This window comes from Podarcis tiliguerta, assembly GCF_965153285.1.
Source record: "Podarcis tiliguerta genome assembly, chromosome: 11".
NCBI lineage: Eukaryota > Metazoa > Chordata > Lepidosauria > Squamata > Lacertidae > Podarcis > Podarcis tiliguerta.
Genome location: NC_139544.1, coordinates 57,556,866 through 57,581,593, shown reverse-complemented (window position 1 = coordinate 57,581,593; position 24,728 = coordinate 57,556,866). Strand labels below are relative to the sequence as shown.

At 43.5% G+C, this 24,728-nt stretch overlaps 1 long non-coding RNA gene across 1 annotated transcript; it reads right to left on the bottom strand.

Annotated features, from left to right (window-relative positions):
- Window positions 1–21,769: 21,769 nt before the first annotated feature.
- Window positions 21,770–23,835, bottom strand: LOC310659654. Its single transcript, XR_014502909.1, has 3 exons — window positions 23,769–23,835; window positions 23,563–23,660; window positions 21,770–22,190 (listed from the first exon to the last, which is right to left on the bottom strand). It is a non-coding gene; the product is annotated as an uncharacterized lncRNA (long non-coding RNA).
- Window positions 23,836–24,728: the final 893 nt, after the last annotated feature.

Below are 24,728 nucleotides of genomic sequence, written 5' to 3'. Positions count from 1 at the left end.
ATGAATTTATAACAGAAGTGTAGCGTATGTAGTGTGTGAGTGTGAGTGTGTGTGAAGTTTGTACAAACTGAATGATGGGGGGGGGGTTTCCTGCTACAACCTGTACTTTCAGGAAGCTGCTTTATATACAGTCTTATGCCATCTAACTCAGTATTCACTACAGTGAGTGGCAGCATTTCATGTGGCAGTCTCTCCCTAGCCCTAAACTGGAGATACCAGGGATTGAACCTGGAACTTCCTGCGAGCAAAGTGGATGCTCAACCACTGAACTATGGCCCTTTCCTAAAGAGATAAGAACATAGGACGCTGTGATGGGAATGTAAGAAAGTGAAAAGCTTCTGGGAAATGATATATAATGAGATGAAAAAGCTGTTGAAATATGCATTTATTTAAAAAAACCCAGAAGCATTTCTACTTGGCACTGTAGGGGAGGATATTAATAGACAGGATAATAAACTGTTTTTATATACAATAACAGCAGCAAGAGTGCTATTGGTACAGAAATGGAAGCAAGAAGAATTACCGATGAAAGAGGAATGGCAGACAAATTTAATAGACTATGCAGAACTAGACAAGATGACAGGAAGGATTCAAAACCTGCGGGACCAGAGATTCTCAGAGGACTGGAGTAGATATGTGAATCATTTGAAAAGCAATTGTAATCAACAGATTATGCTAGTAGGATTGCAAGAAGTTTTGAAAGGAGGACTATGTGAAATATTGCAGAGAAAAGTATGAAGGGAATTATTAGTGAAGGACTATTAAAAGTAATAGTGAAATTAATGAAATGCAGATTAAGTGATAAAACTGAAAAATCTTCAGATGTGGTTGATGGAAGTCCAAAACACTGAATAATATAAGAAAATAGTATGTTTTTTTGGAAATTTCATGTAAAAAATAATAAAAATATATTTTTTAAAAAGAACATAGGACGCTGACTTCTTAATTCGGAATTAAGACTGCCGGAAGAAATATCAACAACCTCAGAGATGCAGATGACACAACCTTGATGGCAGAAAGTGAGGAGGAATTAAAGAACCTTTTAATGAGGCTGAAAGAGGAGAACAAAAAATATGGTTTGAAGCTCAACATCAAAAAAACAAAGATCATGGCCACTGGTCCCATCACCTCCTGGCAAATAGAAGGGGAAGAAATGGAGGCAGCGAGAGATTTTACTTTCTTGGGCTCCATGATCACTGCAGATGGATCCCACCTGCAGAAGATCCCAGAAGATCACTGCAGAAGATCCCAGATTCAGATCTTGGGTATCCACTTAGAGACCCACAGGTAGAAAGACCGAAAAAAAAGACCTCTGAGAGAGAGGAGAGCAGCTGCAAGTCAGAGCAGGGAACACAGGGGTAGATAGGCTGGGAATCTGATTAAGAATAAGGTAGCTTCTTATGGTCTGAAGCTCAACATCAAAAAAACGAAGATCATGGCCACTGCTCCCATCACCTCCTGGCAAGTAGAAGGGGAAGAAATGGAGGCAGTGAGAGATTTTACTTTCTTGGGCTCCATGGTCACTGCAGATGGTGACAGCAGCCACAAAATTAAAAGACACCTGCTTCTTGGGAGAAAAGCAATGACAAACCTAGACAGCATCTTAAAAAGCAAAGACATCACCTTGCCAAGAAAGGACCGTATAGTTAAAGCTATGGTTTTCCCAGTAGTGATGTATGGAAGTGAGAGCTGGACCATAAAGAAGGCTGATCGTCGAAGAATGGATGCTTTTGAATTCTGGTGCTGGAGGAGTCTGCAAGAAGATCAAACCTATCCATTCTGAAGGAAATCAGCCCTGAGTGCTCACTGGAAGGACAGATTGTGAAGCTGAGGCTCCAATACTTTGGCCACCTCATGAGAAGAGAAGACTCCCTGGAAAAGACCCTGATGTTGGGGAAAAAGGAGGGCACAAGAAGAAGGGGACGACGGAGGACGTTGGACAGTGTTCTTGAAGCTACCAGCATCAGTTTGACCAAACTGCGGGAGGCAGTGGAAGACAGGAGTGCCTGGCATGCTCTGGTCCATGGGGTCATGAAGAGTCGGACACGACTAAACGACTAAACAACAACAACAACAGGATGCTGACATACTGAGTTACAGTTTGCGCATCTAGTTCAGTATTGTCTGGTAGCAGTTCTGCTGGGTTTCAGGCAGGAGACATTACCAGTCCTAACTGGAGATGCCAGCATTGAACCTGGGATCTTGTGCATGCAATATGTATTCTCTGCCATGGAGCTATAGCCCTGTTCCATGCAAAAGAGCGTTGGGAAAGAAAGAAAGGACCACCCTGTGTCATACATAAGTACAACTCGTGTTATTCAGTTTTGCTTTATGGTGACTGCGATGGCACCCCACCTCCTTTGGGTTGCTGGAAAGAGGTGATGGGGGAGGGGGAGGGAAACAACACAAAAACTAGTCTATTGTGTCAAAACCCAATTCTTTCAGTTAGATAAAAATCAGTGGACTCCTCCAGTGCATCGTTAAGTTAACGTGTAAATAAGCTGGTCAGCAGAAAGCATTGTTCAGCCTCCTTCTTGTTCAGGAATGTGCTCCTTCCTTGTTATTTGCAAATTATTGTGCTTTGAGCTGATTGTTTGTTGATTGTGCGTTGATAGTTTGTTTCCTCCAAGCCCAAGAACATTATTTGAATATGTAATTGGGAAACTGACAACGTGTTCCGCACTACAACAATTGTGTGTTTTGTTCCTCTGCAATGGAATGCTTTGAATAAAGCCAGCCGAGATTTATCGGAACCACCAAAGGTATCTTGCCTTTTACATCTGCACATGTCCCTTTCTGTAAGCAGGGGGGTGTCTTTTTTTCTGAGGACTGGGCAGCCTGAAAAACCCACAAAGCAGGGGAAAATTCTGGTACTTTCTTTCTATCAAATCCCCTTGTTTATTTTACAGAACTGTTGGACTGGATGGATAAATAGCTTTTAAATTATTTTAGTCATTTATCTTTGTCTTTCATGATGTTGTTTTTTTAAAAAAAACCTCACTGATGTTTTCACTATTTCTTTCTATGTGATTTTAATGTCTTCCTGTTATATTTGGAAGGTGCCCAGAGGGCCCCACATTGTGGGATGGGGATTATGATTAAAAAAATAAACAAACACAGCTACAGTTTCCTAATAAAGCAACTGCAGTGCTCTAAAATTTGGTGCTGTGCCAAAACCTTTCCTCCAAATTCTGCAAGTTTTCTTTCTCTGCAGAATAAGCGCTTTAGAATTTAATTTAGTGTGGGGGTACAGCTTTCTTTACCTTTGTGAAGTAGCCAACAGCAGAATGTATGTTTTTTTCCATTAAACATTTATTCAGCACTCTGCAGCCTCCCCAGCTGCCCACACTTCCTGATATGGAAAAAATACCCATGTGAGGAATAACTTCATGGTCTCTCCCTCTGGTCTTAAGTATAGGAGACTGGGGAGGCTGACCACCAAGCCCCTGGCTCTTTCTTATTTTGTTTTTCAGGAAGGCCATTTCTTTTAACTTAAAGATACCCCTGATTTTAAAAAAGGAAAATGAGGCTTAACATAAAAAAAGGAATGCTGTTAAGAACTTGGTAGTCAGCCCCTCCAGGCAAGAACACCATGAAGATAGCCTACTTAAGAGTATCACAGGGTATTTAGAAAGCACAGGCCCTTGGGACATCTGCAGAATAGAGGTCAGCTTGAAATATAGCCACAAGATTCCACCCACCCTCTCTCTTTCTCTCTTTCCCCTTTCTCTCTCCACACACAGATGTGTGTGCATTTATATATGCTTTCTGAAAATATTTGGGTTGGAGATCTGCTGAATGCAGAGTGTCACTTTTGAAGGCTAGCTACATTTCAGTTTGTGCATTGTTTCCACAAGTGCAAATCTGGTGTGTTTGCACCCCATGTGAGATCATTGGAATTTCTAGCTCAGGAGATGTTCCACAGTCCTTAGCTGAGATGGTTCCCTGCCCTGCTACACTTTTAAACTGAGCAATGAACCTGGGGCCTTCACATCAAGTGCCCTACCATATCTGCTCTTTCAACACAGATGCCATTTAAAACAATTTCCATGAGCCGGTTAGTGTGGTACAAACATCTGAGTTGGGTTGATTTCTTTCATAGGATATTATCTCCTTTGTAACATTCTATTCTGCACCACAGCCTCTTCCATCTTTCCAGACAAACCGATCACAACACCATCAAGAGGCAGTTTTCTTTTGTCTTCTTCCAGCTCCCACAGTCTTCTCTGTGTCAAGTGCCAACTGAGGTGGCCATAAATCATTTGCTGACCTGAAGCATTTGAAGCAAATTGCTGAATCACACCACTTAATTAAGTAAACAGGGCAACCTAACCAAAATAGCTCAGCTGGCTCTCTCTAGTTGGATTCTGAGCGGTGGCAAATATAAGAAGCTTTGTTGTTGTTGTTTAGTCGTTTAGTCATGTCCGACTCTTCGTGACCCCATGGACCAGAGGACGCCAGGCACTCCTGTCTTCCACTGCCTCCCACAGTTTGGTCAAACTCAGGCTGGTAGCTTTGAGAACACTGTCCAACCATCTCGTCCTCTGTCATCCCCTTGTCCTTGTGCCCTCAATCTTTCCCAACATCAGGGTCTTTTCCAGGGAGTCTTCTCTTCTCATGAGGTAGCCAAAGTATTGGAGCCTCAGCTTCACGATCTGTCCTTCCAGTGAACACTCAGGGCTGATTTCCTTAAGAATGGATAGGTTTGATCTTATTGCAGTCCATGGGACTCTCAAGAGTCTCCTCCAGCCCCATAATTCAAAAGCATCAATTCTTCAGCGATCAGCCTTCTTTATGGTCCAGCTCTCACTTCCACACATCACTACTGGGAAAACCATAGCTTTTAGTATACGGTCCTTTGTTGGCAAGGTGATGTCTCTACTTTTTAAGATGCTGTCTAGGTTTGTCATTGCTTTTCTCCCAAGAAGCAGGTGTCTTTTAATTTTGTGGCTGCTGTCACCATCTGCAGTGATCATGGAGCCCAAGAAAGTAAAATCTCCCACTGCCTCCATTTCTTCCCCTTCTACGTGCCAGGAGGTGATGGGAGCAGTGGCCATGATCTTGGTTTTTTTGATGTTGAGCTTCAGACCATAAGAAGCTACCTTATTTTTAGTCAGTGTTCCTTGCTCTGACTTGCAGCTGCTCTCCTCTCTCTCAGAGGTCTCTTTTTCGGTCTTTCTACCTGTGGGTCTCTAAGTGGATACCCAGGATCTGAATCTGGGGCCTTCTGCATGCAAAACAAGGAGATGACCCTTGAGGTATGGCCCCTTTCCAGCAATTGCTGAGCTGTTCTCCATTCTCAAATAATGCTCTCTCAATCAGCCCATTGAAATGCTTCTGCCATTCCTGGTGAACTTGCTTCTTATTATTTTTCCCTTATCTCTTTCTCTCTTTCAGAAAAAGCATTTCAATACCAGCTCAGATGATGAATATTAAAGGTCTTCTAAAACACACACACACAAATATTAAACGCTGTTCAATGCACACGATCCAGCATACTAAAATATCATCAGCATAGCTCACCTATTCTGGAGAATCCAGTCAAGAGGTTGCATTAAAAGGGGGGGGGGGGAGAGAGAAAGAAAAAATCAAATGCAAGAAGACGGGTGGATTGAGACCAATACTGGCACTCACCAGCTCCATATGAGACTCTCCTAACTCTTAGCTATGACAGTGTGAAAGAGAGAAACTGCATTGTAAACCAGCAGAGGGCATGAAATCTACAGAGGATGCTAAAGTGTTGAGTTAAGCCAGGTGTGGAGAACCTTTGATCCTCCAGATGTTGTTGAACTAAACTCCCATCAGCCTCAACAAAACATGGCCAATTGCAAGGGCTGGTGGGAGTTGTAGTTCAGCAACATCTGGAGTGCCAAAGCTTCCCCACATCGGAGTTAGATGAAAGAAATTGCTTTGTTCATGGGTGGAATGGCATATGGAGGGGAGGAGAGAAGAGAGGGGAAGCTCTGTTACACAAGTGTAATTTTTTTGTGCTGACAGGATGCATTAGTTAGATACCAGCCCAATCTCTTACATTTAGCTTATCTTTTGATGATCAGATCTCTCTAATGGAGATGGGCTAGGCTACAATGAGCTTCTGAGATCTTAAATATAGCATTTTGAAAGCCCGAGGTTACATAGAAAACACCCACGTTGATCTGACACTTGTCAATGCCTCCCCTTCTCCTTGCTGTTCAAGCAGTGCCTCCCATCCCTTCACCAATCGCTGGGTTCTAATAGTTGACATTCTCTAAGTCTTACTCTTCTGGCAATCACTTCTGGCAGTCAAGGTGTTGTAGCCTGGAAAATTACAACAATGGCACCATGCCCTCTTCCAAACCGAAGAGGATGCTATTCAAAGTTCTTGGCAGGTGAACAAGCTTCAGCCACCTGCTTGGAGGAGATCTCTTTCCCTGAACAATATCATCCATGCAGTCATATTTCACACCTCTTTCCCCCCTAAATTCATCATGGTTGGCATGAAAGGCACACTGGAAGATTTTGTGAAACTCTAAAAAAAGTGCTTTGATAAGAACAGCAAGAATTTCCCTGGAGTTTCTCATATCTGGTACTTGTGCATTGGTAGTCAATTGGTGTTGAGCATGCAATACTCTGCTTCTCCCCAGTATGGTATGTTCAATCTGGATCTAGTCAGCTTTTGCCATTACATTGTAAAAATTGATAAGATTCCTGGTTCCCTTTCATTCGGGGGGGGGGGGTGATAAGTGGGGTGCTGCAGGGTTCTGTCCTGGGCCTGGTGTTCTTCAATATCTTTATAAATGACATGGTGTCAGGAATGAGCCAGGTCCGAGCGAAGGTTTGCAGCCAACTGCAGAAAGCAGCCAGGAACAGAGAGGCTTTGATGATAGTCAGACAGGGGAGAGCTGGCAGCTGCAGACTTCGGCTCTTCCTGACCTTGACAGAAAGGCTGATAAGGCAGTAGCTGACAGCAGGCTAGAACACAGCCAAAGCTCGTAGGAAGCACAAATAGGAGCAAATAGATTCAGAGACAGCCTCTCAGACCAGGAAGAGATTGGAGCTGATCCACTAAGTCTGAAGAGTCGGCGAATGGGAGGGCTGCTAGATAGGAAGCAAAACAAGAGACGTAAGGGTCATAAGTTCAATATCTTCTGTCAACGCCGGAAGCAGTCTTCAGAAGGGTCATCTTGAGTAATGATGCCGGAGGCTTTGTCAGAGCCATCTGGAGCTATCTGTTTGTTTTTGCAATAAGTCCTACTTTTTAATTAGCTATGCTTACTGTGTTATCAAGCCAGGAACGTGGACTCCTGGCACATGGATAAAGGAATAGAGTGGGTGTTCACCAAATCTGCAGGTGATACCAAACTGAGAGGGGTTGCTAATAAGTTAAAAGATAGAATCAGGATTCAAGGTGACCTTAACATGTTGGAGAACTGGACCAAAACTAACAAAATTGAGTTCATTGGAGGGCGGGGATGTAAGGTTGTTCATGTAGGCAGGAATAACCAGATGTAAAAATGTAAGAAGGGGCGCACCCTGGTTTGACAGCAGTAAACATAAGAAGGATCTTGGTGTTTTACTAGACCACAAGCTTAATATGTCTCAACAGTGTGTTGCAGCAGCAAGAAAACCAAATGCCTTTCTAGGCAGCACCAGCAAAACTATAGTGTCCAGATAATGGGAATTAACATTTCTGCTCTTGGTCAAACCTCATCTGGAGGACTGTTTCCAGTTCTGGGAACCACAGTATAAAAGGATGTTGACAAGCTTGAATGTGTGTAGAGGAATGAGATCAAGATGATCACAGGTCTAGAAACAAAGACTTTTGAGGAACAGTTGAGGAGCTGGGCATGTTTAGCCTGGAGAAGACAAGACTGCTCAGTCTCCTAGCTTCTGTATTCTGAACCGCTTGAAGTTTCTAAACACTTTGCAAATAATTCCTGATAGTAATCAAGCATGGATGTCACTAATTAGCAAAGTACTGCCCTTAATAAGGAGGTTCTGGTTTCAATTTCCTTGACTACTGGTCATGCATAGACCAGCCCTCCACGGATCTGTCTAAATTTCATTCATTTACAACATGGATTACCTCTAACATCTATATCCTTTTTAGACTTTAGAAGGGCAGAGCCTTTTGACAGATGTATTTATTTGCACTTGTTCCTTATGTGTCCCAGCTGGCTTGGCAATCTGTTTTCTGCTCATCAGCTTAATATGAATATATAAAAATATCTAAAATATTGGTATTATTTTATCTGTGATTTCTCTTCCGATCTGCATGTTTTCCCTGACTCTCTCCCCCCTCCCCCTTTCTTTTGAAAACCCTAATGAAGAGAATCAACTCAAATGTCAACATTTGCAATTCTGGAGCTCCGTTTAAGTAATAAAAATAATAATTAAAAGGGTAAAACCTTAGAGAGATTTCTTCATTTTATATGGTTTGCAAGATATGATACACATTCAAAAAAAAAAAAAAGCCAGTAAAAGAATTAATTAGAAACAGCTAAAGCCCAACAAGCTATGCAAGTTAATGAAGCAGGGAAGGGAATGTCATTGTAGAGACCCAGAGCTACGGTTTGCTTGGATAATATATACTCCTGCCTTACTCTTCTAACTAAACCTCTTTTAATCCATCCCTTTTTTGAAAAATAAAATCAATGCTAATAATGCTGATCTACTGAGGAATGACAGACAATGAATGTTAGAGGGCAGTTGAGCTCACTTAATGGTGACACATTGTTTTCCCACTTTCCATGACCACCCTGAACAAAGGAACACAGGAAGTTGCCTTATAAAGAGTTGGACTAGTGGTCTATCTCTCTCGTCTCTGGGGCTTCAGATGGGAGTCTCCCAGACCTCTCTTAGACCAGGAGATACAGGGGACGGAACCCAGGACCTTCTCCATGCAAAGCAGATGTCTACCACTGAGTTACAGCCCTTCCTCTGAAAGGCAACACAATTTGACTGAGATGTTGCATCTTGGAGGATGCTTCTTTTGTGGTCTCCTGTTAACCTCAGAACGGAGGGTCCATTGATATAACTGGCTGAATCAATGTCGTGGAATGGCTGGAGGCAGAGGAGTGGCAAGAGGCACCAGCTGGGGAACAGCTCAGAGTCAGGGAATTGGTGGTAGGGTGACAATGAGTGGTCAGAGGGAGAAGATGGGGCAAACTGGGAGGAGGAGGTGTCGGAAGCTGAAGAGGCAACAGGGTTTAGTGAGCAGGAAGAGGCTGGGAGAGAGAACAGTCCATAATCAGAGGCAGGAGACAGAGATGACGGAGTCTCCCCCCCCTTCTGTGATCAACTCTGTTCCCCCCAGTCTCCCAGAACATACAGAGAAATGAAAAGTATGGAGCAAAGAAATAAGATGATGATAATAATAATAATAATAATAATAATAATAATAATAATAATAATAATAATAATATATTATTTATACCCCGCCCATCTGGCTGGGTTTCCCCAGCCACTCTGGGCGGCTTCCAACAGAATATAAAAAATACAATAGTCTATTAAACATTAAAAGCTTCCCTAAACAGGGCTGCCTTCAGATGTCTTCTAAAAGTCTGGTAGTTGTTCTCTTTGACATCTGGTGGGAGGGTGTTTCACAGGGCAGGTGCCACTACCAAGAAGGCCATCTGCCTGGTGCCCTGTAGCTTTGCTTCTCGCAATGAGGGAACCACCAGAAGGCCCTTGGAGCTGGACCTCAGCATCCTGGCTGGATGATGGGGGTGGAGACGCTCCTTCAGGTATACTGGACCGAGGCCATTGAGGGCTTTAAAGGTCAGCCCCAACACTTCGAATTGTGCTTGGAAATGTACTGGGAGCCAGTGCAGGTCTTATGTGGTCTCGGCGGCCACACCCAGTCCCCAGTCTATCTGTCACATTCTGGATTAGTTGTAGTTTCCGGGTCACCTTCAAAGGTAGCCTCATGTAGAGCACATTGCAGTAGTCCAAGCGAGAGATAACCAGAGCATGCACCACTCTGGTGAGACAGTCTGCGGGCAGATAGGGTCTCAGCCTGCGTACCAGGTGGAGCTGGTAAACAGCTGCCCTGGACACAGAAAGACAAAATGACAGAGCCTTAGGCTGCTGGGGAAGGAGCCGGGGAGGAGCCTTAAAGAGTGGTGGGAAGGTGGGGACTTCATCCTTGCAACTGCCTCATTAGAGCAAAACCTACTGGGAAGAGTTGCTATGATCAGTAGGCCAGCACTGTTTGGGTTTCTTTGAACAGAGTTAAGTTCACTGACACTGGGTGTTTTATTACCAACCTATTCCTGACTCCAGCTCTTGAAAACCAAGTAGAGAAGTTTCTACTTCAGATTAGGGATTGGTGGAGCAGCTAATTTCATTCCATTGAGGTCTCAATCATTGGTTTAGCCTTTCCTGTTCCGTTTCATTCCATGCCATTGGGTCCTGTTCTATTCCATTGTATCCATGTAAAATATGTATGGTTTAAATAGAGACCCACTTTCCAACCAATTCTCATTCATTCACAAGTAAAACACACATTTCGTATGAATATACAGTGGCTCATGTTCTCCTGTCCTGTCCCCTTTATAAAAATCTGAGGAATGAGATCATTACCCCACTCTTACTTACCATCCCAGGCCGCCCATCTGAGGCCACATTGTTCTTTCTTTTATCAGATCAAAATGATCAGACAGCAGCAAAGTTTGCTAGGTTTATTGAGGGTGCAATGAGAATAAGGGCCACTATCTGAACGATAATCTTAGTCATTTGATTGTCTTTTTATTTGTATATATTGCTTGTTTTATGTTGCCATGGCCGTTGGCTAATGCGAATGAAGTTTATATTTATTTTTCATATGAATTTCTTATGTAAGGTATGCATTTTCTGGCTCATTTTATTCACATTGAAAATGTTTTGCAAATTTTTAATTTTATTTAGACAACGTATATAATGCTTAATCAGCAGCATCTTTAGAATTTGTAAAACCATGTAATTTGACTGCAAGTTGCGTTTCTACCCACAAGGAAATCCTGGGACATTGGATTGGGTCAGCCCACTGTGAAATCCATTTCTTCCCCAACCTTATGTCAGGTTGCATGCATGGGGTGGGTCGGACCATTGTATGTGTCAATGTCTCTTTGTGAGAAACTGACAGCAAGCAGGCAAGAATAAATATTCATTGCATATCATTTATTAGACTTATTAGCCACTTGTCACCTGAAGGTCTCCAATCATCTTACAGAACAACAACAGAAAACACAATACCATAATACCATGGGGAGGAAAGAGGGGAAATCATATAATACATTAATATTTCATATAACATAACATCCACAGGTGTGTGTGTGAGGAGCATACCAGCTGAACAAACAGCTGGTAGGGCACTTGATGTGAGGGCCCCAGGTTCATTGCCCAGTTTAAAAGTGTAGCAAGGCAGGGAGCCATCTCAGCGAAGGATTGTGGGTGATCTCCTGAGTTGAAAATCCAGTGATCTCACATGGGGTGCAAACACACCAAATTTGCCCTTCTTGAAACAATGCACGAACTGAAATGTAGCTAGCCTTCAAAACTGACACTCTGCATTCAGCAGATCTCCAACCCAAATATTTTCAGAAAGCATATATAAATGCACACACACGTGTGTGTGGAGAGAGAAAGGGGAGAGAGAGAAATTAGCAAACAAACAAAACCTCAACCTCCTCCTAGTCCAAAAATCATTCACATCAAACCAACAGTTTTGTTCCCATTTAACTTCCCCACCCAGAAGTCTGGTGTCAAGGCCAGCTGTTGCAAATCAGCGGTGGGTGGGGTCCAATATCTTCCAGGGATGGTCTGGTGTCTCTCCTCTCCCTTCAGGAGGGAGCAGGAACAAAGTCATGCAGGAAGATGGCAAAATAAAGTCTTACCTGATCCTCCCTGCATCTGGAAATATAGCATCTCAAGGGAAAGGTCCCTTTTCCTTGGCATGCACTTTGGTCCCTATCAAAATTCGTTTTGTTAGTTTGGGCCCAGCTCTCCAATCTGTTTAGGTCATTTCGAATCTTGATTCTGTCTTCTGTGGCATTGGCTTCTCCTCCCAATTTGGCATCATCTGCAAATTTGATGAGCATCCCCTCAATTCATCCATCCAAGTCATTTATAAAGACATTGAACAACACTGGGTCCAGGACAGAACCTTGAGGCACTTGCAGCTTTTCCCCATGATGATGAAGAGCATCTATGAATTTTTGCAAGAATTTAGAAATATGAAAAAAAGTTTATCAAACTTTTTGAAAGTATTGTTGAGCCATTGGGGGAGAGGATTAAGTAAGATGGAGGGAAAGCATTTTAGAGGGGTGACGCCCCCCCCCCCCGCTGCCTTGAACACTTCCCGGCCGCCATTTTAAATTCTCCAGTTCTTCCGGAAGCAGTCTTCATCGCTCGTGGAATTAGCTCCATAACATATTGGAAAGAGGCCATAGCTCATTGGTAGAGCATCTGATTTGCATGCATAAGATCCCAGGTTCCATCCCTGACATCTCTAGGTAGGACTGAAACAGATTCTGCAACTGAAATCTTGTGGAGCAGCTGCTTGATGAACCAATGGCCTGACTCAATATCCAACAGTTGGCTATGCTCCTAAATTTACTCCCATTGACCCCAGTTGTTTGACATGGCTTGAGATGACAGCAGAAGTTTTTGCTCATCAAAGCCGATGTCCTGGCTTTTTGCAACTGTTTCTCTTCAAATCTCACTTTAGGCGAAATTTCAGTGGCAGCTCTACTCTAGAACGGACATGGTCCGATTGGGAGTGCATGGTTCAACATGCTAGCCTAGAGATCTCCTCCCTTATCTAGAGTAAGCAGCTTCAAGTCAGCCCACTTTGCTCCACCAGAGCAGAACAAAAGTGACTCAGGAGGGGCCTTATATATCTTTCAGGATAATAAATAATCAGCAGCACTTGGTACTTCCGAGATTATCCTTTTCATTTTCAAAGCCACTGTGCAAACATTAACTAATTAATCCTCATGGCTCCCATATGAGGCCATCATAGTATTAATAATGCTTGGCATTTATACAGCCCCTTTGAGCGAAGGATCTGAGAGGCATTTGAAATGTTAATTTGTATTATTATCTATTTGTTCCACATACGCCCTAGTGGTATCAGAAGAACTCACATAGTCCCTGGATCAATGTAGCGTGTAAGCAGCCATTTATCCCCATTTTATAGGTGACAGTACTGAGGCATGAAAAGAACCAAGCTCTGAGACCCGCTGGAGACAAATTATTGGTTTTCTATTATGATTTCAAAGAGCTGATGGTAGTACGATAGAGGTAGAATTGGATAAAACTGTCTTATTTCCATTCCACCCAACTCTTCCATGTTTCATTTCATTGTTCTTCTGTGTTAATTTGTAATTTTTAAAAAAAGTCTCAAAACACATATTTTAACACATATTTTATTTTTTCTCAATGATCATATTTAAATAATGCACATTTTCTCTTCAAAACATCTTTTGATTAGGGATAGAATTTTCTGATAATATTGATGTCCAAATGGATTTCCCCTCCCCTAATTTTTATCTTGTTTCATGATCTCAGTGAGAAGGGACCTTTTTTTCTAGTTTCACTAAAACTAAAAAGACTTTTTTGCAAATTACATGCATTCTTAGGGTAAAGGTAAAGGGACCCCTGACCCTTTAGGTCCAGTCGCGGACAACTCTGGGTTTGCGGTGCTCATCTCTCTTTACTGTCTGAGGGAGCCGGCATACAGCTTCCAGGTCATGTGGCCAGCATGACAAAGCCACTTCTGACAAACCAGAGCAGCACATGGAAATGCTGTTTACTTTCCCGCTGGAGTGGTACCTATTTATCTACTTGCACTGTGTGCTTTCGAACTGCTAGGTTGGCAGGAGCTGGGACAGAGCAACGGGAGCTCACCCCGTCATGGGGATTTGATCCGCCAACCTTCTGATCAGCAGGCCCTAGGCTCTGTGGTTTAACCCACAGCGCCACCTGCGTCCCACATGCATTCTTAAGCACATAATATTATAGACACATACTAAGGACTTCTGGGGCATATGGAGTGTTAGAGGAGGGGTAGTACCTCTGGTGTGGAACACGTCATGCTCCTTCTTTGGTAGTTTGTCCACCATTGGTAATTGGTCCCCATTCGGCACTCAGCTCTCACCTGTGGCTCCTAGATGCTGTCAACTGTGTCCACACCCTGGGAAACGGTTTTGACTGGACAGCTAAATCAGCTGAGGGTAGCCAATGGGTCTCATACCCTCAGTGAATTAGGGACTGCCCCTGCATGCAAAGAGAGGCTCCGGCAGATTAAATGGATAGACCAAGATTGGGTCCAATGGTCAAGAAAGCGGTTCCTAAATGTGCTGTAGAGGCAAGCAAGGGGCAGATCAGGCTCATCAATCTAGGAAGGGAGCCCGTCTAGGAGAAGGAAAACTCAGATCTTAACTTCCTCTGCTTTGCAGGAGAAGAAAAGGCTAAGGAGTGAATGTTACACAAATCTGGAGTCCTCAAAATAGCTGGATGGCTTTTTTTACACCTTCTTCTGGCAGCTCCTGCAGCCAAGCTGGTGCCAAATGTATTATTCTGTGGTGTTGTTGTTGTTGTTGTTGTTGTTAATGCACAGCTACTGGCAAGAGGCGAATCTTGAGGCTCTGAACCCCTCTACCATATACATTCCAGGTTTCCAAACTGCATAAATAGATACATGCAACAACATATATAACTGTCTAAAATGCATATTAATATTTATGAAATTATGCTGCAGAAATATAGTACTGTGTGACTCTTTTATTAGACATATAATATACATTTTTAAAGATATGATTTAGTCTGTAATCTTGCATAACATTAGTCAGCCTCTTTTTAAAAAAAGAAGAAGAAAGGAAATGTGCAAGCAGCTTAGACTTTTGATGCAAGTGAATGAGCGTAAGAGTGACTTAGAAGCCAAGATTAGATTTGGTGGTTAGATTTAGATTTAGATGGCCTGGTGAGAAACAGTGTTCTGGCTCTTGCATTGTTTGGCAAAGTGCAAGTTAAGTAGGGTTGCCATATTTCAAAAAGTGAAAATCCAGACAGCCCATTGCTAGCTATATCCGGGCAATTCCAGACGTATGGCAACCTTAAAGTTAGGTGGCTTTGCCTATAAGTATGAACAGAATCAAAGCCATCTGTCATGGACGCTTTACATATGCATTTCAGAGGGCTGGACTGGATGGTCTTTGGGGTCCCTTCCAGCTCCACAGTTCTATGGTTCTATGAATCCCAACACCACCACAATCCATAGCTGAAAACCTTCCTTATGGTGTTTAGTCCCCAGTGTGGAGGGAATTCCACTCATGTGAGCCCTCACCTGTTGGTCTATTCCAGCCTTTCTCAACCTGCGGGTCCCCAGATGTTGTTGGACTACAACTCCCATCACCCCTAGCTAGCAAGGCCAGAGCTCAGGGATGATGGGAGTTGTAGTCCAACAACATCTGCGGACCCACAGGTTGAGAACCGCGGGATTCAGACAGTACCTTTATGGAACTATGATTCTTTTTTTACCTATCACCTAAATTTCATTCAAACTAGTGGGCACGATGTGACACAACAGAGGACATCCACTCTACCCACCTTCTGTGCATGCTCACTTCTGTTCCCTCATGATTCACCCATGAAAATGCCGAGAGAGAATGGTGTGGCGCCCCATATTTCATCTAGTGATTTTGCAGGTGGCAAACAGATTCCCCCCCCCCCCGGAAGCAATTAACATGAGAGTGGGAGCTAAACAGGGGTTCCACCTCCTGGGGACCAAGCCCTTTTGGACCACCTCAATATTTTGGGGGGTTGGGCCCCCACAATGTCACCAAAGCGCAGAGACAAAGAGGAGACCACCAGTGGCTGACTCCTTCTCTTCCTCAATCTGCCACAGAGGGGAATGAAGGTCGAAGCTGCCTTCCATCTGTGGCAGCTGGTGGCAGGGCCAGGAGGAAGAGGTGGAGCTGCTGGCCATGAAAACCATGAAGCCATCGCATTCAGCTCCGCTCCCTGCTCCACCCAACATCCTGACATCACATGCACAATGTTGGGATGTTGCACATGTGCTATTGCCCCCCCCATCATCCTCGCAAGTGTGGGAATGTTAAGGATGGTAGGGAAGGATATATTGAATAAATAAGTAAGTAGTAAGTGATGTAGCAGAGCAAAATCCTCTTAATATAACTGGAAGCTAGTTTGCATGTTCATCTGAATCTCTTAGTTAAGATTATTTCCTGATGTCCCCTTTGATCCGTCTTAAAAGAATAAAGACACAAGAGCCTTTCTGAGTAAAGAAACAAAAAGTTTACTCATATTTCAGATCACCCAATATGATCTCTGGAAGGCAGGCTTTACTTGGTAATTACATAAACAAACAGTGAGTTCATCTCATTGAGGTCCACCTCTGAGGGCCTTCTGGCAGTTCCCCCACTGCAAAAAGTGAGGTTATAGGGAAGCAGACAGAGGGCCTTCTCAGTAGTGGCACCCTCCTTGTGGAACGCCCTCCCACCGGATGTCAAAGAAAGAAACAACTATCTGATGTTTAGAAGACATCTGAAGGCAGCCCTGTTTAAGGAAGTTTTTAATGACTGATGTTTTAATGTATTTTTGTTGTTGTTGTTGTTGGAAGCCACCCAGAGTGGCTGGGGAAACCCAGCCAGATGGGCAGGGTATAAATAAATTATTATTATTACAGTCATAGCTCGGGTTACAGACGCTTCAGGCTGCGTTTTTTCGGGTTGCAGACTGCCGAAACCCGGAAGTACCGGAACGGGTTACTTCTGGGTTTCGGTGATCGCGCATGCGCAGAAACGCTAAATCACACTTTGCGCATGCACAGACACACTGCTGTGGGTTGCGGACGCTGTGGGTTGAGAACGTGCATCCTACACAGCACATTCGCAACCCGTGTCCACTGTTGTATTATTATTATTATTATTATTATTATTAGGAGACTGAACTCATGTGCTGCTGGTTGAGAGCCAGCAGACAGCAAAATTACATTGAGATAACAAAATGGCTGCAGGAGAGCAGCATGGCAGCAAAAGATCAGCAAGCAAGAGCAGTATGAAGGTGAACTGAGAAGATGGCTGTGTGACTCGGCTCTTTTGCGGAGTCGGCCAGGGCCGGGCACATCTCCCAGGTCACATGCAGGGGTAGGATGCTCCAGACCAGTGGAACAGGAAGTTGCACTGACTGGATGTCCACTCTAGAGAAATAAGGAATGTTGCATTTGACTGCACCAGTGGATTATGCCCCACAGCAAGCTGGCTGGCACCTCTGCTGTTGAGCATCCACTAGTGCCTGCTAGATTTTCAGAAGCAGTTTATTCGTCGTGTGAGAGACTACGTAAAATGAAGGCAGGGAAATCAAGCGCTGGGGGGAAATGGAACGAAGTGCTGTCTGAATGCAACATGTGGCTCTGAACTGCACAGTTCAGACACATTTTGAACGCCTCGGTGAGAGTTAGGCCTTGCTTGAACAGAGGCTGGAAGAATGGGACAACAGTACTTATCACAAACTGACAACTATCTGAAAAGTAGAAGTTCTTTTTCCCCCTCCCCTGGCTTTTCTTTACAGTTTTCCGCCTTCTCTCTCTCCACCCCCCCCTGCACCCCGCTTACTGCCGACTCTGAACACAGGTCTTCAGCAACGGTTTTGACAAATAATATACCCTTTTGGAAATAACGGTCATGAAACTAATCTACAAAGGACTAAGATAAGTATTACGGATAGAAGGCAGTGTGGATTGCAGACTCCCGCAGGTTCAAAGGAAACTTACAGTAAATATTTACCTTGGTTTGTCTGCCATGGAATTACTTTGTGAAACTTACCATGAAGAAGATGGCTTTTTTCCTTCCAGTTATTTGCAGTATCATTTCTCAGAGTAATCTGTGCTTTTCTGTTATTGGTTTACTTATTTTCTCCCTCTCTCTCCCTCTCCCCCTTTCTTTGCCTCCCCTTCACACTGTAAACTTAGATTGGAAATGCTTAAGCTGTGCCCACAGAGTGTGGCAAATTCCAAAAAGTAGTTATTCTGGAGAACAAACAACTCTCTCCCCCCCCCCCAAAAAAATGACACACACACACACATTCCACTTTATTATTATCATTATTGTGGTTGCTGTCAGGCCATTACTTGGGGTACAGACAAATTGTTCCTTTAGATAGGTGGGTTTTTTTCTTTTTCTTTTTTGCTGAAAGATGTAAAATACAAAGGTAAACAATTGGGTCTTGCTGATACCTCTATTGTGGTCTTTTCTCTCTCCCTCTTTTAAAATCCCTACTTGTTTCCTGTTATATTCCTCTACTCAGTTTCAATTTGTAATGCTATTTTCTCCTCCTAATAATAGATGCTATTATAGCTGCCAATGTGAAAAGAACAACCTAGCATATACACAAACCCACACACAATGCAGCCTCATAAAGTGGTTTCCCCCCCACCCGAAATGACTCAGGTCTTTCTGAAGGAAAGCAAGTTATAACAGTTCAGACTATTCCTCCATTTCATCTAGCCCAGAGTCTGTCTGGCCTCATTTTGTCTATTCTAGACTTCGCCAACCTGATGCCCTCCATACGTTCTGGACTAGAACTTCCATCAGGAATAGTCAGTTGTCAGGATCTGTTATGTACTAACCTTGGATCCTAGAACAACAGGCAAGTAGTATCCTAGAATGCAACAACTGATTGGCCTGCAAGAGAAGACCAATCAGGCTCCAGGAGGGAAGCAGAATCAGCCAATCAGACAGAACTCATTGTGTAAATAATGTATATAAAAGCCTGAGGTTTGGGGGAAAATTCTATTACTGTTTTACAAGCTGCAATAAAGAGCATGAAATCAGTGCAGGACTCTGAGTATATTTCAGGAACAAAGGGAGTTATAGTTCAAAACTTCTGGAGGTCAGCAGGTTGGGGAAAAACTGATCTACTTTGGTTCTCCAAGTTCATAGGTCACATCTATGTCACACATTTAAAGCACAAGCCATCTCTGAAAGAAGCCTGGGAACTGTAAATGGCTAATGGTGCTGAGAACAGTAGTTTTGTGCATGGTAAACTATAGCTCCCAAGATTCTTTGGGGCAAAGTCATGTGTGTGTTAAATGTCCTTTCTAGGTATAGTATGGCAAGGGACGCGGGTGGCGCTGTGGGTTAAACCACAGAGCCTGGGACTTGCTGATCAGAAGGTTGGCGGTTCGAATCCCCATGATGGGGTGAGCTCCCGTTGCTTGGTCCCTGCTCCTGCCCACCTAGCAGTTCGAAAGCATGTCAAAGTTCAAGTAGATAAATAGGTACCGCTCCAGCGGGAAGGTAAATGCTGTTTCCGTGCACTGCTCTGGTTTGCCAGAAGCGGCTTAGTCATGCTGGCCACATGACTCGGAAGCTGTCTGCGGACAAACGCCAGCTCCCTCGGCCTATAGAGCGAGATGAGCGCTGCAACCCCAGAGTCGGTCACGACCGGACCTAATAGTCAGGGGTAACTTTACCTTTTACCTTTAGGTATAGTATGAATGTGACCTCAGACAGAAATGTTTCCCATTGCCTGATCCATTCACTTGAGGTACTCAGGGCTGAACCTGTGACTTTTGGGATCAGAAATATGTGCTTACTACATAACTTTGTGCATTTTATGCAAAATGGCACACAAAGCTATGTATATTGGGAATAATCCTTGCTGAAGATGAATTTTCATGAAGATTTTTTTTTTTTTAAATACGAACTGATGTGGATATGTGCAGAAAACAAGAAACTAAGTTGGATGAGATTCTGCCATCCCTAAGGGAGATTCTATGTTATGTATGTGTAGTCACCCAATATTTGGGGGAGAAAGACAGATAGGATTAATCAGATTAATTCTCCCTCTTCAGTCACATCAAGAAGACTTTAATGCCTTTATTTAAGCACCCCTGCTTTAACTCTTGTGCTTGATGAAAGAAGTCATTTAAGCTTGAGAGAGTACAAATATGTTCGCATTCTCTGCCAGGAATTTATTGAGGAAAAAAAAGGTATAAGGTCTTCCTTCAAATTAACTAGGTTCCTGCAGTTAATTTTCTGTGAAAGGTAATTCTCACCTCAAACCGCTCCTCTGGCAACATCAGCATTTGACACAGTAAATAAATTTCCACGTTATCATCAAGTTCTTCCACGATCGAGTCCTGTCCCACCTCCTGATATGATCGGAGATTAAAAACTCCTGAGAACTAAATGATCCAAACTCAGAAGCATTTGATTCCCCTGATAAATTATACAAACGAGGCACTTGGAAGAGTTTCTTAAACAATTTTGCCACTCAAGATCACCTCCATTTCAATTAGAGGTAACCAAGATGCGTGGCATAGGCGAGCACAACTAATAATTCTCGCTGGTGTCAAGGAAGATTGCGGAAAGCAAGGGGGGGAAAGTGGGGGCCCAGAGGAAAATGGGGCCTAGTTGCTGTTGCGTGAAGACAAAGGCATTGCTGAGTTTTTATTATTATTAAGAACTGTGTGGCTGTAGATAATGCACTCTTCACTGCCCATCCTTATAAGTGATCATTGGACAGCTAACTCCCCCTCACCCCTTTTTATAGGCAGATCATATTTTGGGAGCTCACATAATGTGTTAGATCACAGTCACCAACTTTTGGGGGCCCGTGGGCACATTTACAAAGTGAAGGAACTGGCATGGGTGTCACTCAACTGAGCTGACAACCCAAACCTGTCCTCTTGACTACAACAGAATGCTTCTTTTGAGCCTGATTTCAACAGGAATTGTTGGCCATCATGGTGTGTGGGTGCATTTTATGAAACCTATACTTTGGCCACCTCATGAGAAGAGAAGACTCCCTGGAAAAGACACTGATGTTGGGAAAGATGGAGGGCACAAGGAGAAGGGGACGACAGAAGATGAGATGGTTGGACAGTGTCCTCGAAGCTACCAACATGAGTTTGACCAAACTGCGGGAGGCAGTGGAAGACAGGAGTGCCTGGCATGCTTTGGTCCATGGGGTCACAAAGAGTCAGATACGACTAAACAACTAAACAACAACAACAACAACATCTATTCATGCATTGTTTTTGGCTTCCCTATGCTGTCACAAATGCATGGAATGTGCTTGTGATGTCTTTCCTTTAAATCAGTAATTTGTCACACTGATGCACAGTGTAGCAGCGTTCACAGCTTGTGCATGTTATGTCAGCAAGCTTGTGCCCGCTGCTTGCAGATTAAAATGCATTTTCAGATATGCATGGCAATGCAGATCCCATTGAGATCAGCCAGCTGTGCTCAGAGGCACAACCTAGTGCACATTCAGTGGTTCAAATGCACATCAGCGATTTCCTCCATCCTCTTCACCAAGTTTGGGTAAGGGGTTGTGTCATCAAATCCCCACCCCACCCCCAACTTGCAAAAAAGAAAGGAAGGAAAAATCAGATATCATTGAATCTTGTGGGAAATTTAATATTATTATCTGCATGAATGGAACCTCAATATCTATATATCAAAAACCAAACCTGGTGGACTACTGTGAATATCCTTAAGAAAAGAAGAAGAAACAACATTTTGCTAATTATAGACCAAAAATGTTCTTATTTTCTGGAAGGGAATAATAGTATGTATTGTGTGCTGATGCTTCTAGTTGTTGTTTGTGGGTTTTGTTTCTTTCTAATATTGACTGAAAACCAAAGGTTGAAGCAGGCAGCAACAAGTAACAGCAGGTGTCTATTTGTTAACAAGAAGAAGAAGAAGAAGAAGAAGAAGAAGAAGCTAACAAGGGTGTATTGTTCTTTAAAAGTACAAAGCATTATTTTGTTTGCCATCATTTTGCGTGTGGGATGATTGTAGTCTATATTGGCCAACAAGCGAAAATGACCTATCATTCAACTATACAGTTACAGCTTTCATTGGGGAAGATGCACAACAGCATGCAGAAGGCTCCCAGGTTCAGTCCCAGGTATCTCCAGGTAGGGCTAGGAGTGTCCAGAATCTGAAGTCCCGGAGAGACCTTGCCAGTGCAGATAATTTTGAGCAAAATAGACCAATGGTCTGACTTTGTATAAGGCTCACACATGTATATTCCACTGTGATGCTGCCATGGCGACCATGTGGCAACAATCACAGAAATAATTTGCATGGATGGCAACTTGATGGCTGACCACAGGACTCTCTCATGTAGGTGGAAGGGTTGGAGAAATCAATGCTCCAGTCAAAAGGAAGGAGGATGGACAATCTCCATAGCTGATCCTGGTGTAGTAAGGGAAATCCAGCATGAGTAGTGATGCAGCAAGCAACCGATCTGCATGTCTGCCAATAGAGATGTCCTACGGTCTGCTTAACTGGTTGCCCTTTCCCTGATCATCCTGAACAAACTTTACATTCTCCACTCAAGGCATTCCCCAAAATCCCATTGAAATTAGATGAGCAGCAGCCAAGGAGAAAGGTTTTGGCAATCCATATAGGAACTCTGAGGGACACGGGTGGCACTGTGGGCTAAAACACAGAGCCTAGGACTTGACGATCAGAAGGTCGGCAGTTCGAATCCCCGTGACAGGGTGAGCTCCCGTTGCTCGGTCCCTGCTCCTGCCAACCTAGCAGTTCGAAAGCAAGTCAAAGTGCAAGTAGATAAATAGGTACCGCTCCGGCGGGAAGGTAAACGGTGTTTCTGTGCGCTGCTCTGGTTCTCCAGAAGCGGCTTAGTCATGCTGGCCACATGACCCGGAAGCTGTATGCCAGCTCCCTCGGCCAATAAAGCGAGATGAGCGCCGCAACCCCAGAGTCGATCACGATTGGACCTAATAGTTGGGGTCCCTTTACCTATACTTTTATAGGAACTCTGGAAGCTGCCTTATCCCAAGTCGGACCAACATTGACATTAGTATTGTCCACACACTGCTCAGCATTGGTCAATCAAGCTCAGAGTTTCCCGAACTCAGGTTTCCAACTGTTTTTGGACTACAGTTTCCATCATCCCTGAACATTGGTCCTGCTAGCTAGGGATGATGGGAGTTGTAGTCCCAAAAACAGCTGGAGACCCAAGTTTGGGAAAGCCTGATCTAGCTCAGTATTGTTTACACTGACTGACAGCATCTCTCCAGTTTGTCATAGTGGGAACTACCTTGAGATGCCAGCAGTTGAATCTCACACCATCTCTATGCCATTCTGATACGCTTCCACTGAGCTAAAGAGTCCCTTTCCTAGATAAGCTGGCCTGGAACCACTCTTGATATCGTTCCAGCATCAGGCAAAGGCTCAGGAATTTCAGCATGTTTGGGAGCCAGTTTCAGATGCTACTGTACGGTTTCTACAAGGTTTCATTGATTTGCTGTTCTTTAGATAATTTGGAAGCCCCATGGAAGCAGACACACCGTCCTCAGTCACCCACACTAATAGCAAGAGCCATCCATCTGGATACGGGTCTATTTAAAAATAATAATAATAAAAACCCTTTGCATCCCCCCAGTTCTGGTGACTAGCCAAGAGGATACAATTCTGTTCCATCCCAGGAAATCCTTAACTGGCTGGCAACTCAGCTGCCTCCACATCTTAATCTGTGTTCTTCCACACAGGTTAATTCACCCTGGGCCTTGAAACCTGAGAAATTGTACTTCATCTTTACCCTTGTGTTCCTTATGATGGGTCTTTCTTTTTCAATCTTTTGCTTATTTGCTCAACATTCACTCTTGATTTCAAAAGCCTGACTCACACATTAAGGTCCTGGAGGGCCGAGAGCAAAAACAATTAGCCACCTGTTGTGAAGTCTTGTATCAAATTATAGACTTCTCTTTTTTAAAAAAACAAAACAAAAACAAAAACCCACGGCACCTAGGAAATATATTGGAGGGAGCAAACCAGCAATGACGGCTTGCCTGTAGCACATACAGGATAAATCTGAAATGGAAAAGTGCATAAGATTAAAAGGAAATGCAGAAAAAGAATGTTAGTAAAGAGGGCGAGTATATTTGTCTAAAACCGGACTGATACTATTTACAACAGCCTAGACTCTTGGGTTCCTCTGGAGATGTGGTCTCCAAACATTCCAAGAGTAAGACTTTAAGAAGAAGCATCTTGAACCGGACCAAACCCTAATCTAATTCAGCCTTCTTTAAATGAGAGTGACCCCCTAGAAACCTCTGAGAAGGACAAAAGAATGACAAGGAAGTGGGGTCCTCCTACCCCATGGCTTGTCCCCAGTTTCTAGTATCCATAGATACTGCCTATGACCATGGAAGTTTTATATAGCAATCATGGCATTTAGATTTTAACACATTAGTAAATTATGTGTTTCATGGAGTCTTCAACCTAGTCTCCTCAACTTCTAGTATTGTATTGATGTGAAGACACATTTCTTTATTCTCACCACCACATAGGAAGATGTCTCCTAACTCTTTGGTTAATTTGCCTGAAAATAAAGAAAGTGTAATCAGCTGGGAACTGTACAAGGCAGTCTGCTTGTTTTGGGTCTGCTCAAAAGAACTAAGAAGCTGTTCAGTTCTTCAGGTGATCCTTGATTGGCTAGGGTCACCCATGTGACAAGTACAGGAAGCATTGTCCTCACTCGAATGGCCATCATTTGCCCTTAGCAACATTAGCACATAGCTACAGTCCGATGAGCATTATGAAATCATGATCTCCAGCCCTTGATCTCTGATTGGCTGGGATCACCAAAAGTGTAATGAAATTGATAAAATATGGCATACGGCACACAAGATGACTACTGAAGCGGCCACAAAAAGAACAAACAGGACTAAGCAGAAATGAACAGTCACACACACCAATCCAAAA